At 46.1% G+C, this 16825-nt stretch overlaps 1 pseudogene; it reads right to left on the bottom strand.

The window, feature by feature from the left end:
• Positions 1-9883: 9883 nt before the first annotated feature.
• On the bottom strand, positions 9884-10794 carry LOC138189491 (smad nuclear-interacting protein 1 pseudogene; annotated as a pseudogene).
• Between the last annotated feature and the right edge of the window lie 6031 nt (positions 10795-16825).

The following is a 16825-nucleotide window of genomic DNA, read 5'->3' as shown; positions in this document are numbered from 1 at the left end:
ATGTGTCTTTGATACCGAATGTTGCCAGTAGGGATGCGAATTATTGTATATTTGTACTGATCGACGTAATCGTTGTGTGGGAGATAGATGTTGCGTTACGTATGCATTGTTCCACGCTTGTAAAGATTCATGTTAGCGCTGCGTTGGAGATATGTGTTTCGCAGTTAGACTACGAAACAACTATTGCTTTACGCAGGGCCATGGTCAAGTAGTGTCAAATCTGGACATTCTGCCAATAGGTTGAATGTCGAGATCGATGTGTAGTGTTAAATAACCCATGGGCGGGTCTCGTGCGTAGTCACCTCCTCGTGGTGAGACCTGGTAATTGGCATCGTTTTCCAAAAATTAATCAGTCGTTTATTCTTTGGAAAACGATACCAAGCCAAGAACTACGCAACAGTCCAGTTTGTATCACCAAAAGCCTCTAAGATCATTTTGGATGATCTACACTGGACTGCACTATTAATTTATAACATTTAAGCCATTAATTTACAACATTTACGTCATGAATTTACAACATCTAAGTCACAAATTCATAACATTTAAGCTATTAATTTTTACATTTATACCATTAATTCCTAACACTCAAACTATTAATTTATAACACTTAAGCTATTAATTTATAACATCTAAGCAAATAATTAACAACGATTAAACTATTAATTTATAACAATTGGAACATTAATTGGCAACATTTAAAACATTAATTTACAAGAACCAAACCATTCCTCGAGGAATCAGTAAGTCTCCCGCTAATAGCCCAATACATCGATAGATTTAACGAAGAAATACGTAACCGCGATTACAGCCAATTAGATCATATTATTTGCTACATATTTAATAACTGTAACACGTACAGCGATGCAGGCGGTATTGAAGAAATGAAGCCATTTTATGTTACAACTATAACGAGTAAATTTAATCGTTTAACTTGAGAAGAATTAAAAAGGTACCTGACTTCTAAATAAGCATTAAATAAGAATCTTAAATATCGCAAACAGTGATGTAGGTGTTACTCAAGAAAAAAGAACATTTTATTTTTTAATTGGCACGAGTAAATGGACGAATATCGATAATATAATTTAACGCTTAATATGAATTTTATCTGTCTGATTATTTAATAGCTTAACTTATTTCACAGTAACGTCATCCACAATTTTTGTCCGCAATTCGATGCGCGTTTTACTCCACGTATGCTCCAAATACAGCGCACTTCAGCCTGTTTGTGCTATTTCAACTCTGTGCCCTGTCAAATCTACCATAATTGCCGTTTTGGAGATTCTGCCGGAAATATTCAATTGGACGTACCTCCGTTTCCCTTGGAGATATGTCGAGAGTTCGGTGCGCGTCATGCTCCACATTTGCTGCCAGATACAGCACACGTGCTCCTGTTTACATTATGTCAACTTTGGTCGGGGTCAAATCCAATGTTATTGCAGGTTTGCGTATTCATGCTTCAATTATCAATTAAACTGCTATTGGTCATATGTCTACAATACGATGCGTGTTATACTCCAAATATATTGCTAAAAACAGCGTACTTTTCTTGGTTTACTCTATGTCAACTTTAGGCCCTGTCAAATCCAGCATTATTGCATTTTAGCAAATTCAGTCTTAAATATTCAATTGAACGTATCACAGTCTCTCTTACAGATATCTCGACCATTTGATGCGCGATATACTCCACATTTGCTGCCAAATACAGCGCACGTCGGCCGGTTTGCGCAATGTCAACTTTGTGTCCTGTCAAACCCTTTGTAGATGCAGTTTAATATTTTTAGTCTCAAATATTCAATTAACCGTATCACCGCTGCTATTGCTGGTATGACGACAAATCGATGCACAGTGCACTCCACTTTTGCTGACAAATACAGCGCACCTGCACCTGTCATTATGTCAACTCAGGTCGAGGTCAAATCCAATGTCATTGCAGTACTGCATACTCAGGATTCAACAATCCATTCAACGTATCTCCGTTTCCATTATATATATGTCGACAGGTCAATGCCCTTTATACCCCACGTTTTCTGAGAAATACAGTGCACATCAACCTGTTTGCGCTATGTCAACCCTGGTCCCTGCCAAATCCTCTGTAGTTGCAGTTTTGCATATTTAGGCTTCAGTATTCAATTCAACGTATCTCCGCTGATATTGGTGGTATGTCAACAATTCGATGCGCGTTATACTCCTCATTTGCTGCCCAATACAGCGGACCAGCTCCTGTTTACATTATGTCAACTCGGGTCGAGGCAAATCCAATATTATTGCAATACTACATATCCAGGCTTCAATATTCCATTGAACGTATCTCCGTTTCCATTGAAGACATGTCAACAGTACCATGCGCGTTGTGCTCCACATTTGCTGACAAATAGAGCTCACCTGCTCCTCTTTACATTATGTTAACTCGGGTCGAGGACAAATCCAATGTTATTGTAGTACTGCACATTCTGTATTAAATATTCAATTGAGCGTATCTCAGTTTCTATTCCTGATGTCTCGACAATTCGATGCGCGTTATACACCACATTTGCTGCCAAATACGGGGCCTATCAGCCGGAGTTCGCCTCGGGACGTCATAGGGTGAGGACGTGTTTTGGCACGCTCCTGCCAAATGGAGGGTTATTTGGGCACTCGCGATGGCATGACGCTTGTGAAGGCCCTAAATGCGTAATATTTTTGTTATCGTAACGAGTACTGGGTGAAATGTATGTCATTGTATGGTTGACGGTTATGCGATGCGTACGTTTGAAAAGAACGTTGAGCAGGTGAGGGGTTTCGCCGCGCAGATGTGAGGCGGCGCCACCTTGCGGTCAACGTCTGTGGGTATGTACAGTCGGCTCGATTTAGTTTACACGAGCCGAACTAGGTCCGTTGGAATGAATAAATAAGTAATGGTGTGCCGTGTAATGATGAGGCTGTAGCAATTACGTGGCGATTAGTAGGTTGGAGTATGTAGCGGTAGATGTAGTACACTGCTTTAGTATTTTAATATTTTTATTTATTTTATTTATACCTCATTCATTTATTGTTTTAAATTATTTATTTATTTACTTATTTATCTACTTATTTAGTTCTTATTATTATTATTTATTATTTTTTTTTATATTGATGCCTTATTTATTTATTCTTTGTTGGGTACTTATTTATTTATTTATTCTTTTGAGTACGCGACAATTTTATTTTTTGATTTATTTATTTATTACTGCTCATTATTTATTATATATTTTTTGTTCTTTATCTATATTGTGGCGTGTTGGGCGCGCATCGTCGGGTCTTTAGCAGAATGCAGGCGTTAGACAGGTGAATTTTAGATTGCACAATATTACTGTACTATATCTTCATTTGATTGGCTTATTGTTGACGACTTGGCGATGTACATGGACTTTCGATTATTATATTTATCGCAGATGAAAGGACATCGGAGCCTTCCCTATGGAACTTCGGGAAAATCCCTTAACACCGTAATCTAGATCCTATTACAAGTGTAATTAAACAATTGTCGTCATTCGATCCGATTTTATTTTTTCGAGATTTGTGATAATGAGCTTGGGCTCGAGGCGACAACCAGTCGCCGAACGTAGCCGCGGTGACGGGATGAACGCTTTGTCTATCAAAGGTATAAAGTAATTCTATACCTCTCCTTAAAAGAAATATTTCTGGCGATACGCGACAATAAACATTCCAACGGTCTCTGTCCCGTGTCTCGTCACACGCAGACACTATTCTTCGAGTAAGATGATTGCCAGATGTCGATGCGTTTCCGCAGTACATATTTAGCTATCCTGAGGGCCCGTTATGAATCTTAAGATTTACTTGGCTAAAGTCCTTCAGACAGACAAACAATCTTTGTCCCAGGTACGGAAGATAGGAGAGACCTATTTTTCAACGAATGGCGTCTACCACTAACAACTTTCCCTCGAGAGCGGCTAGCATCTTTTTCTAACCACCGATATGGAGATTGACCAATTAGCAGCAACGCCAATTTCCCTCGCCTTCTAAACGAAGGCTATCCTCGACGAATCCAAGGATCTCGTGTCCTTAGACACACCCCATCATAGTTTTCCTCTGCAGCATCATCGCGACGGAAGGTCACTTTTCTTGTGATCTCATCGACGAGCAGAGTAACGCCTTTCGATCAGTACATATTGTGTGTTTTCGTAATAGAGGGTCAGACTTAGATTTTGTGAGTACGTGTACCTATCATCCCGTTGACCGCGGATTCGTTATCGAATCTAGGGCCATTGTCACTAGCGTCGTGAGTGCCTAATCGCCGTAGCGGGTTATCAAGCCTGTGGTGTACAAACTTGCGTTAATAAACCATATCCTGTTATACTTGTACGATGACTAATTTCAATGAAGATTCTTCAAACGCCCGCAACCCTATTCCCGACGCTACCCCGACATCAGAAGTGGGATCAGAACAGCTGATAACAGAGGTGGAACGTCTCGCGGCCATCGTGAGCCAGTTAACTCAGCCGAGAGAACAAAGACCGAGTACGGAACCTAAGGATGTAACATTACCACATTTTGATCCTGAAGGCGCGGGCGCGGATCCTGACGCGTGGTGCTCACATATTGACCTGATTTTGAAAAAAAAACATCCGATACAAGATGATGCGTTACTTGATGCCCTGAATCGCGCCCTAAAGGGTTCTGCTGCGCATTGTCTTTCACAAATAGTGCGCGGTGGAGAGTGTACCTGGCCAATGTTTAAGGAACGATTCCTATTACGCTTTGGTGGCAGAGAGACAGCAGCCTCGACGCTGATGAAGATATCCGGAGAACCACCGTCGGAAACCGAATCCCTAGGATCTTATGGTAGTCGCCTCCGTTCCATGGCACAGACGAGGTTGGGAAATCTAACGACGCCCGAATTACTGAATGCCGTCATCCTTTATGTGTTGAGCCCCCGAGACCAACGTTTTTGACGACTAACGCTCGCGAATAATATCAAGACGGAGGATCGATTCCACGATGAGATGAAACTTCTTCCCGACGACGGTCAGCCGATGTCTTCGGCAGGAAATTCATCAGCGAACCCCGGAACCAAGCAGAGCAGGCCGTCAGACCCCCGTCTCAGGTGTTTCCACTGCGGGAATTCCGAGCATAGGGTGACGGAGTGTCGCAAGAGGATAAGGTTGCAGCAGAAAAGTAACATACGGAAATCAGGAGACAGTCGACTGGCCGCAACGTCGAGGGTGGCGTACTTCAGGTGTAACGAGGAGGTACACATCGCGACTCATTGCCCGCTGCTGCGTAAAGGAAGCAACCCCGACAAAGAACACCGAATCGACGCCTGTGCGACGGGGTCTCCCACGGGTGAATTAAGTCACCGGGGTGAGTCGATACCATTTTATTTCGACTCTGGAGCCGAATGCTCGTTAATTAAAGAATCCGTAGCCCCGAAATTCTCCGGTAAAAGAACGACCGATATAGTAGTAATGCGAGGAATCGGGAATACTTGCGTTAAAAGTACTTCTCAGATTTTGTCCGTCGTACGCATTAACGGTTTTATGTTGGAGATAACTTTTCACGTCCTCGCTGATAGTTATTTAAAGTATGATATTATGGTTGGTCGCGAAATGTTAGGCTCGGTGGATATTCCACGTTTTAACAAAGAGTCCGACTTAGATTTTACGAGCATGTTCATCCATCATTCCGTTGACCGCGGATTCGTTATTGAACCTAGGATCATTGTCATTAGCTTCTCGAGTATCTAATTACCGCGGTTACTTGTCCAATACTATAATAATCGCATTTGCACTAGTCAATGTTTTCTCTATTGCATAACGACACTGTGTAATCCAAACGAAGATTCGTTTCACGCCATTAACTCTAAATTCCAACCTTCTCCGACATACATATATTTTATTTATTGGTTGGTTCTATTCGACATATTTTCGTGTTCCGTATATATTCATCCCTACTTGTTAGTCTATTAGTCGCCCTTATTCATTAATCTTTTAATTCATTTCGTAGTAGCGTGTGTTCATTTGTGTATTCGAACCTTTACTCGCACGATTTGTATATAGTAGCTTTCGTTTCTTCGTTACGGCACGTGCGGAGCGTGGAGCGTGACAATATAACGTTATACCATATTACGTATTACGTTATGACGTTATACCATATAGCGTTATACCATATAACGTAATACGTTAAAACGTTATACCCTATAACGTTATACTTTATAACGTAATACGCTGTATCGTTATACTATATAACGTAATACGTTATAACGGTATACTGTACAGCGTAATAGTTTATAACGTTATACCATATAACGTAATACGTTATAAGGTTACACTATATAAGGTAATACAATAGGTTATAAGAAGCTGAAAATAGAAGACAAATGGTATAGGTTTAATGAAAGCGAGGAGAAATTAGAAGAAGGAAGACGAGGATCGAGAGGATGTGATAAGGGGAAAGAAAAGGGGTGGGAGGTACATAAAGGTGGTGAAAATGTGCTTCTGGAACGTAGCAGAGATAATGAACAAGGACAAAGCGGTATTGGAATATTTGAGGATATTTGACGTAATCGGCCTCACGGAAACATGGACAGAGGAAAGCAAATGAGAAAGGGTAAAACATAGACTACCCAAGGAATACGACTGGAAATGCAGGGCAGCAAGGAGAGAAGAGAAAAAGGGAAGGGCAAATGGGGGTATAATAACAGGCGTAAACAAAAATCTGAGGGAAATAGAGTACAAGGACATAACTGATGCCATAGTAGACAGAAAAATAAGGTACAAGGAGAGGACCTATAGAATAGCGGTGAATTATAATCGAGACACGAAAAGGACATGGAATGAAATAGAAGAAAATGTAGAGGGATTGGAGGAGGAAGTAACGATCATAGGAGGAGATTGGAATGCAAGAACGGGAGAAGAACGAGGGCTTATAAACGAGGGACTAGGAAAAGGAAAAAGCAGGAGATCAAAAGACAAGACAATAAATACGGAAGGTAGCACGCTATTAAGTTTGCTGGATGAAAGAGGCTGGACGATAATTAATGCTCGAGACAAAGAAGGAGATGAGTGGACATATGTGGGGGAGAGGGTAAAATCGGTAATAGACTACGTGATTGGCAATCAGGAAGCGATAGAAGAAATGACAGAGATGAAGGTAGGAAAGAGAGTAGAGTCAGACGACATGCCGTTAGAAATAGAAATAGAGGGACCAGAGTTGCGAAGAGATGAGGAAAGAAAAGAAGAAGAGAAGGAAAGAAGGGAATGAACAAAAGAAAGTGTGGGAAGATATTTAGAGGAGTGCAAAGACTGGGCAAGCAGGGGAGGAACAGTAGAGGAAATATGGACAGAAATCAAGAAGAAGATAAACGAGGCAATACCAAATAAGAGAGTAAGGATAAGGAAATGGAGCATAGGAGAAATGGTATGGTACGACAAGGAGTGGAAAGAGAGGAAAAGGGAGACAAGAAGGAAAATGACAAAATTTAGGAAATGGAAATGCGGCAGAGAAGAATTCATAGAGGAGAAGAAGGCGTTTAAACAGTGGTGTAAACAAAGAAAGGAGAAGCAGGAAGAGGAAAAAATGGAGAAAATCAACACGATCAAAACAGAGCAAGAAACATGGAAATACATAAATAAATATAGAAGCAGAAGAGAGGTTATAGACGAAGATATAAGGGAAGAGGAGTGGAATAATTATTTTATGGAAATGTTAGAGGGGACAGAAAGTAAAGAGGACAGAAGAACAGAAGGGCGGAGAGCGGAGGAGGAATCAAAGGAGGAGAGAGAAGACAACATAGAGAAGGAAGAGGTGATATTCCAAATAAGAAACTTGAAAGAGAAAAAAGCAACAGGGCTAGATGGTTTGGAAAACGAGGTATGGGAGTATGTGCCAAAGGAAGTGGGGGAGGCGTTAAGGGAGATGTTAAGGAAAGTATGGAATGGAGAGGGGATACCTGAAGACTGGAGAAAAGGCGTAATATGTCCGATTTACAAGAGGGGAGACAAGGGAGCAGTGAAGAGCTACAGAGGGGTCACGTTAATGGTCACGGCATATAAGATTTATACAGGAATTCTGGACGAGCTGCTGAAGGTGGAGATCGAAGACAAGCTGGGAGAGAGCCAATTTGAGCTTAGGAAAGGAAGAGGAGTGATAGACGCAGTGTACGTATTGAACCACATAATAGACAAACAATTGAGCGGAGAAAGAGGAAAACTATATGCATGCTTCGCGGGTTTAAAGGCAGCGTTTGATAGGGTCGTCAGGCAGAAGCTGGGGGAGATAATGAAGAGAATGGAAGTTAACGAGAAGTTAACCAGAAGGATAGGGAAGATATACGAGGGGACAAAGAACGTAGTGAGGATCAGGAACCATAACACAAAAGAGTTTTGGACAGTGAGTGGAGTGAGTCAAGGGTGGACGCTGAACCCGACACTATTTAACGACTATGTGGCAGGGCTGAAAGAGGAAATAAGGAAAGGTCAAGCAGGAGGTATAGCGGACAGACAAGAGGAGTTAAAGGAAATGATGAAGAGATTTAAAACATTCATAATGGAAGTGGAACTTTAATTGAGCACGGAAAAGACAAAAGTAGTAGTGTTTGAAAAGAGAAGGAACAATAGGACACAAAGGAAATGGAGATGGGGTGAGCAAGAACTAGAAGAAATGGACGAAATAAGGTGTATAGGGTACATAACGCAGAAAAATGGGAGTGATGAGATGCATAGTCAAGTCAGAAAGAAGAGGGCACTAATTGCTATGAAGAAGACATGGAGCGTAGGAGAAAGGATATTTAAAAGGGACTACAAGAAGAGAATGAGGATGTTTGGAGCACTGGTAGAGAGAGTAGCGCTGTTTGAAGCTGTGGTGTGGGGATAGAACGTAGAGGAGAGACTGAACAGGATAAAAGGGAGATACGTGAGATGGATTCTAGGCTTAGACATAACAACGTCGAATTACATTCTGAGAGAGGAGTGCAAGATAGAGGAAAAAAGAGAAAAGGTACAGAAAAGAGCAGTAAGGTATGAGGAGAAGGCCTTTAGAATCGATGAAGGAATTAGTAAAGGAGTGAATAAAGGAGTGAGAAAAGAATTGGGGAAAGGGCCAAGAAGGGAAAAGAGCACGGAAAAGAATGATGAGGTTAGTGGAGGCGAGAGAGTGGAGGACACAAGTGGAGGCAGGAGATAGACAAGAACGGAAGACAGCTAACCAAATCATGGAAGAAAGTGGGAAGAGAGAAACAGAGGAGAGGGAGAAAAGGATAAAGGAAGCTAAGTACAACAGATATTACAGAAACATAGCAAAAGAAGGGCTACCATATTATCTAGAAGGAAAAATGAAATGGAAGGACAGTAGTATGGGAGCAAGATTTAGATGTGGTAACGAAACCAGGGCGAGGGAACACTGGAAAGAGGAGGGAGAAAGAGGATGCAGATTATGCAAAAAATTAGAGGAGGAGTTGAGACACATCATAGAGGAATGTGAGATAACAGGAGAAGCAAGAAACGTGGTAGAAACACTAAATGAGACTGAAGAAGGACTGGCAGAACTGAAAGCGATAATAGTGAAGAGAAGAGTAGCAGAAGAGGGGGAGGAACGACAGGGAGGAAGCACAGCAAGGAAGCAAAAGCCAAAGACTATTTCTTTATTAGTTCCTTCCCCTACAAACTTTATAACTTTGAAGTAAAAATAAACCAGATTCTGTAAATATCTTCAACATCGTAATAGGGAATATATTACTAAGAAAATAATTATATTGTATTAATTTTTTTTATTTTATATATACTTGTCTATACTAATGTGCAAATACTGTAATAAAATTGTATATACAATATAGAATTTATTATTTAACAGGTCTGGGTAAATAAAGTAAACAAAATGTTATTATATATAAATATATATATATTTCCGTCAAAAGTGACTTATTAGAATTAACTTACATTTCTAGTTATATAAAATGTAAAAAATATTATGTACATGAGTCCAGTTAATATCTTACATTGTACAATTTAAGGATAATCACAAATTTGCCTTAGCTACAGTGATAGACGATACCTATATAGCTATGTGATTATGTGTCATAACTTCTTTCTCGAACCTTCTTCCAACTAATATCCTGAAATAAAACATATAAATGAATAAACTACTGAAAAAGGTAAAATGTTTGAGAAATATTATAATTTATAAAATACAATAGTATATACGCAGTAGAACGAGCAGCAGTTGTATTTGTAATAGTTAATCATCTGACGAATCATCTCGACTATGTTCGCGTAATACAACATATTCTCTGGTGCTGTATCCAAAACGGATTACATCCCGTTCTAATAATTCGTGATATCTTCTCAGTTCTAATTTTATATTATTTACAAATGTAACATTTGCAGACTCTAGGTCTATAACATAAGGGCAAATTCTTTTCCCTTCGCCTCCACCTTTTTTTTGAAAAGGTACTAAACGATATTTTAGAACCGTATGCAGCTTAAAGCATGAAGGATGATCCAAGGGTACATCCGCAATACTGCGACCTCTACCCATTAAATAAGCTGAGTGTCTTTGAACATACAAGATAGGCAATGCTTTCTCTTCTTTGAACGGATATAACCTCCTTCTTCGTTTAGGTTTTCTCGCATCTGCAGGTTCGGAATATTTAATAACCACACCATTTACTGTGTTTGTATCTTCTGTTAGTTTTCCAGACAATTCGAAATTTGGTTTTTCTTTTTCCTGTTTTGGTTTACGTTTCGCACTAACAATAGGTTTACTCCATTCAGGCGAACGTTCTCTCTTTACTCGTTCTTCTTTGTAGTTATTTCTGCTCATTGTAAGGATCTTGTTGTGAATTCGATTAAGTAGCAACCGGACAAATCAAACCAATCGGCCGATATCGCGTACCTCGAATGACTTAACGCTCAACGCGGCGGAGGTTTAATACTTTAACCTATCCTCAATTGAGTGTTAGTGGTATTTAGCACTTTACTTGCGCTTGTTGAGACTGAAACGCTTCACCCGAACGGTACGATGGTTTGTCAATGACTGTCCTAGTATGCTGCGGATTTGTTTAATAGTTTAACCTAACCTCGATCGAGCGTTAGTGTTATTTAGCATTTGTAATTGTGGAGACTGAAACACAGCACCCTCGCGGTACGACGGTCTGTTTAAGACTGGCCACAGTATAATGCCTCTTCGCCCCACCAGCCGTTGAGTTTCGGACATCATGCTTTCCCCACTACCTGTTTCGGAACTGCACATCCGGGACTCCCAGACAGGATAGAACGTGTCCGAGCCACAAACAGAAACATGTGCGTAAAACAAAATCGGTAATAACAAATAATAACAGCTGTTACACGCGTAATTTTTTTAATGATGGTTTTATACCCATTTTAAAAACAGTGAGTTTATGGGAATCACGATTGGTCCAGGTGCCAATGGGTTCGCTGTCAAACGGGACGAAACTCGGATAGGACGCTCTGAAATCCGTGCTCCTGATGCTTCAAAGGAAGCCAGGAGGCAGTAAATGTATACATAATTTATTTATATTATATAACGTAATATGCTTTATCGTTACACCATATATCGTATTACCTTATAACGTTCTACCATGTAACGTTATACTATATAACGTAATACGTAATAACGTTAAACCATATAACGGTATACTATGTAACATAATACGTTACAACGTCGTAGTACATAACGTCATACTATACTTCGTAATACGTAATAACGTTATGTCATATAACGTAATACGTTATAACGTATTCCATATAACGCTATATTTTATAACGTAATACGTTGTATCGTTATACTATATAACGTAATACGTAATAACGTCATGTTATCCAACGTAATACGTTATAACGTTATACCATATAACGTATTACGTTATAACGTTATATCATATATTGTTATACAATGTAACGTAATGCTTTCTAACGTTATACTATATAACATAATGCGTTATGACGTTATACCATGTAACGTAATACGTTATAGCGTTATACCATATAACGTACTACGTAATAACGTTATACCATATAGCGTTATACTATATAACGTAATCCGTTAGAGCATTATACCATATAACGTACTACGTAATAACGTTATACCATATAACGTTATACTATATTACATAATACGTAATAACATTATACTAGATAGCGTAATACTGTGGGGCGCGAGGCGTCTACGCCCTGGGAAACCCCGATGAATCTGATATTCTCTTATAGCCGGACGGTGACTGGTCGGCGCCTTTGGCCCCAGCCAGTTTGCCGATCCGGTGCGGAGAACCTGGGAGAAGTTTTTGGGCCCGTATCCGCAAGACCACTCACCTCATCTTTTTGTGGGGCTCCCCGTCACCCTGCACCAGCCTTGACCGGGGCAGGGTGCGAAAGAGTGAGTGGCACCAGGATGGAAACCCTTGTTGATGACTTCGGCAATTTCTCGAATAACAATGGATAGAAAAACGTATCGAAGATTCGTTTTCGGTGCAGGGGAGGGATACTCCAGTACCGGCGCAGCTGCGGGTTGTAAGGTGGGCCCCGCTGCGTCGTCATCCACAGCTTTGCCGACGGCGGCGACGACATGTGGAGGGAAGAAATGAGGACCGGACCGGTCGACAAGCAAGCGACCCTGAAAGAAGCGGAACCGACCCACGATCAGGAAGAGGAGGACGTCGCATACCCGGGAAGGAGGGTGCGCTTACTGGAGGGATAGGTCAGTCGTCTCCAAGAGACGGTGGAACTGCTGACCAAAGATCGCACGAAGAGGGCAGCCAAAGTTGATAACAACGACAGCGAAGGACAAGAGGTGGGGATCACCTCTACGAGGAGGACAAAAGAAAATGCACCCTGGGCCCCAACGGGAACGGTTATGGGACGCTCTCCCCCACCTCCCCCACACCACCGGTCAGCGTCGCGCCGTCTCCGCTGTCCCGACGGGTCGGGGAGTGATACACGTAAAACACATACCTAGGGAACGGATAGATTCGGTGGTCCAGGACCTCGAGATCCACTAGAGGATTTGAGGATCCTGTTCCTCCGCAAGTTGAAGGAATGTCGGCGAAAAATAATGCCAGTTGGGGGCAATCCGTCCGGCTACGAACGCTGCGTCTCCGCAAGTATCGTACAAGCACGATTGCGGTCGGCGAGAGATACCCCGCGGAAGGATTCACCACTGTGGTAGGAGGACGAAGAGGGAGAGCGAGGCGAAAGAACAGGAAGCCTACGGTGCAACCTCTTCCAACGGTCCATGCTCCGACCGAGGCCGGAAGAACCAAGGGACGGGTATCGTCCTCTCTTCCTTCGTCGACATTGCGAATAGGGGCCTTGGCGCTCTGGACGGCGACCGGAGGCGGCTGATAGAGGGCAAGGACTTTCGCGGAGGCGGCCGCTCGGCCTTCGGTGCGCCCCCGCACGAGAAGGGTATCCATGTGAGCAGCAGGCAGCGGCAATGGATTCGGAGCTATCGGGGCAGGAAACAAACGCAACTCTACCGGGCGGGACGCGCACAGTGTGAAAGTGCCGGGACTTTCCCGACTCCCACGGTGTACCGCGGTATCGCTCACAGTGAGGGGCTGCTCGGGCTTCACGTACAGGGATGCGATGTCAGTGGTGAAGAGAGAAGTCAAGCTCTCCGAACTCGACATCGCGGAGTTAAGACCGAGAAGGGCGATCACGGGGGCGCCGCTGTTCGAAATCCCAGGCCAGGACGCTGGGAGCAAAGCATCGCGACTGGCCGAGCAGATGGAGGCCACGCTGAAGGATTTGCCCGACAAGGTAAGCGTCCCGCGAAGGACGGCCGAACTCAGAGTGACCGGACTGGAGGACTCGGTCACCGCGGAGGAGGTGGCAGCCGCCGTTGCTGAGGCCGGAGGCTGCCACGCCGACGAAGTCAACGTGAGAGTTATATGCCCCGCTCCTCGGGACCTCGGGTCGGTATGGCTACGCTGCCCGCTGACTGCGGCCAGGAGATTCAGCAGAGGAAGAGATGCCGGACCAGGAGGTAGGATCAACATAGGTTGGTCAGCGCCGAGTGTTTTCGCTCTCCCTGCGCTCCGACTCCAATGCTTCAAGTGCATGGAGTCGTCTCACGTGCGCCGTCAACTGCACATTGACGGCCGACAGGTCGGAGCGCTGCTACCGGTGTGGGGCGGAAGGACATCGCGCCAGGGACTGCTCGGCGCGAGTACCCACGTGTCCGGTGTGCGCGGACCTGGGACTGCCCGCGTCGCACCGTAAGGGAGCACCGGCATGCAAACCGCCTGCCCGTAAGAGGAGGGCCGCACAGGAAGCAAGAACTGCCCCAGGCGACGGTGGGGATGCGGTGACGAGGAAGGAAACAATACCGCCGTCAACTGACCCCACGAAGGAGAGAAGAGAGAATGGAGAAGTCGGACACAACGACTGCGAGGGGTACGGCCCGGAGGAGGCTATGGAGATGGAGCCTTCCCCGACGTGAGCGGAAGAAGAGGAGGAGGACAGCTGCTCCTGCAGTGCAATCTTAACCGCTCCCGCCGCGCTCAGGACTTAATGTTTCAGAGCCTGACGGAACAGCGAATTGCTCTGGCGGCAGTGGCCGAGCCATACAGCATTCCCGATTCGTCACGAGGCGCTGGGGATCTGATATGCTCGGTTGCCATAATCTGGACTGGGATTGCGGGAAGTCTTTCCTGCTCGGCGATTGAGCGGGTATGGGGCTTCGTGGCAGTGAAATGGGGCGACCTGGCCGTGGTGGCCGTCTACGTGTCGCCCAACATCAGCGGGACAGAATACGCCTCCTTTCTGGACGGACTCGCGGTTTGCACGAGACGTTTGGGCGCCTGCCCGTCATTGGTCCTCGGGGACTTCAACGCCCACTCAACGGCGTCGGGCTCCCGCAGGACCAACGGAAGGGTGCGCGACGTACAGGACTGGGCGGCCGCACTCGATCTCCGGCTTATGAACCGGGGGTCGCCCAGCACGTGCGTGGCGAGTCCATAGTGGACCTCACATGGGCAAACCCCGCCGCATCCAGCCGCATCCAGCCGCATCCCGCCGCATCCAGCCGCATCCCGCCGCGTTTCCGGTTGGGAGGACTCCCAGGAGGAGACCCTCTCGGACCACCTCTACATCTTGATGTAGGTGGCGGTCGGCGGCGCGATGGGCGATCGTTCGTCAGGTGCGCGCGGGCCCATCGGCCCACCGGAAGGGAGAAGAAAATTCCCGCGGTCGGCGGTGACCCGCCGCGACGAGGACTTCATGGTGGCGGCCACTATAGTCGTGGCTTGGTTGGAAGAATCCCCGACCGACGAGTACGCGGAAGCGGGAGCGACCCGGCTGAGGCGCGACATGCACGCGATCTGTGATTTGTGCATGCCACGGTATGGAGCGCCGCGCCACGCCAGCGCAGTGTACTGGTGGTTCGAGGATATCGCTCGTCTCCGCGAGGCGTGCATCCATGCTCGGCGCCAGTACACCAGATCCCGCCGTAGACGGCGTTGGACGAAGACACGGTGGCTTGTCCGTACGAGGCCTACCGCGAAGCGCGGAGGCCCCTGCAACGAGCCATCAAGGAGGCGAAGAGGCGGGCCTTGGACGAGCTTCTGGCCAGCCTCGACTCTGATCCCTGGAGGCGCCCTTACAAGACGGTATTGAACATACTCCGTCCATGGGCGCCTCCCTTAATGGAGAGCATGGAACCTCGGTTCCTGGAGGAGGTCGTCGGCACCCTGTTTCCGGGAGCAGCGAGCGAGGAATTTGGCAGCTTTACCGAAGAGGAGGAGTCGGAGCCTCGACCGCTGAAAGAAGAACCACGGGTCACTGCGGGAAGTTGGAGCCCGGTATCTAGGGTCACCGAGGAAGAACTGGCCGGGGCCGCCGTGAGAATCGGAGCGCGGAAAGCTCTGGTTCCCGATGGAGTCCCGGCCCGCCTCTGGAAGCACGACGCCGGAGTCTTGGCCCCGAGACTAATGCGTCTGTTCGACGGATGATTGTCTCGAGGTGAATTCCCCACTTCGTGGAAGGAGGGGCGGATGGTCCTGCTGCCGAAGCCGGGGCGATCTCCGGACTCGCCTTCCGCCTTCCGCCTTCCGGCTGGTGTGCCTTGCGGATGAGGCGGGCAAGAAGATGGAGAGAGGATGGCTGCCCGTCTGGAGTCGCATTTGTCCCGGAGCGTGCCCGGACTGCACGATGACCAGTTCGGTTTCCGGAGGGGGCGGTCTACGACCGACGCTGTCGCCCGTGTCCGCTGCCTTGTCGAGGGAGCCGTGCAGCGTGGTTACGTGGCGTTGGCAGTGTCGCTGGACCTGGTCAACGCCTTCAACAGCATCCTCTGGGACAGGATATGCCGGGCTCTCGAATTTCATCGGATACCCGCGTACCTGCGTCATGTGGTCCGGGTCCGGGTCCGGAGTATTGTCTGCACCGTCACGGGCGGAGGGTTGACCGGGAGGGCTGTACACCGCGGGGTCCCGCAAGGTTCGGTGTTGGGCCCGTTGCTGTGGAACATCGCGTACGACGCGGTTCTTCGGACGCCGATGCCTCCGAACTCGGCACTGGCGTGCTACGCCGACAACACGTTGATGCTGGTCTGGGGCACAGCATGGGGTAGTGCCGTCGGCCTGGCGGAGCTTTCGGTGGCCTGCGTGGTCGCCGAAATCAAGGGATTGGGACTGAGGGTGTCCCCTGAGAAGTCCGAGGCAATGTGGTTTTGTCGCAAGGCCGATCACGGGACGCCTCCAGCGGGTTATCTCCTGAGGTTGGAGCGGGCTGAGATCAGGGTCGGAACCAGCATGAAGTATCAGGGCCTGACCCTAGACAGCCACTGGACCGTCGGCACTAACTCGAGCGCCTGACGCTGTCTGTTGAGGCGACGG

The sequence above is a fragment of the Bombus flavifrons genome, unplaced genomic scaffold, assembly GCF_040668555.2.
Source record: "Bombus flavifrons isolate JBK064 unplaced genomic scaffold, iyBomFlav1_principal scaffold0078, whole genome shotgun sequence".
Classification (NCBI taxonomy): domain Eukaryota; kingdom Metazoa; phylum Arthropoda; class Insecta; order Hymenoptera; family Apidae; genus Bombus; species Bombus flavifrons.
The sequence above is the reverse complement of the archived record's forward strand: the minus strand, read 5'-3'. Positions and strand labels throughout refer to the sequence as shown.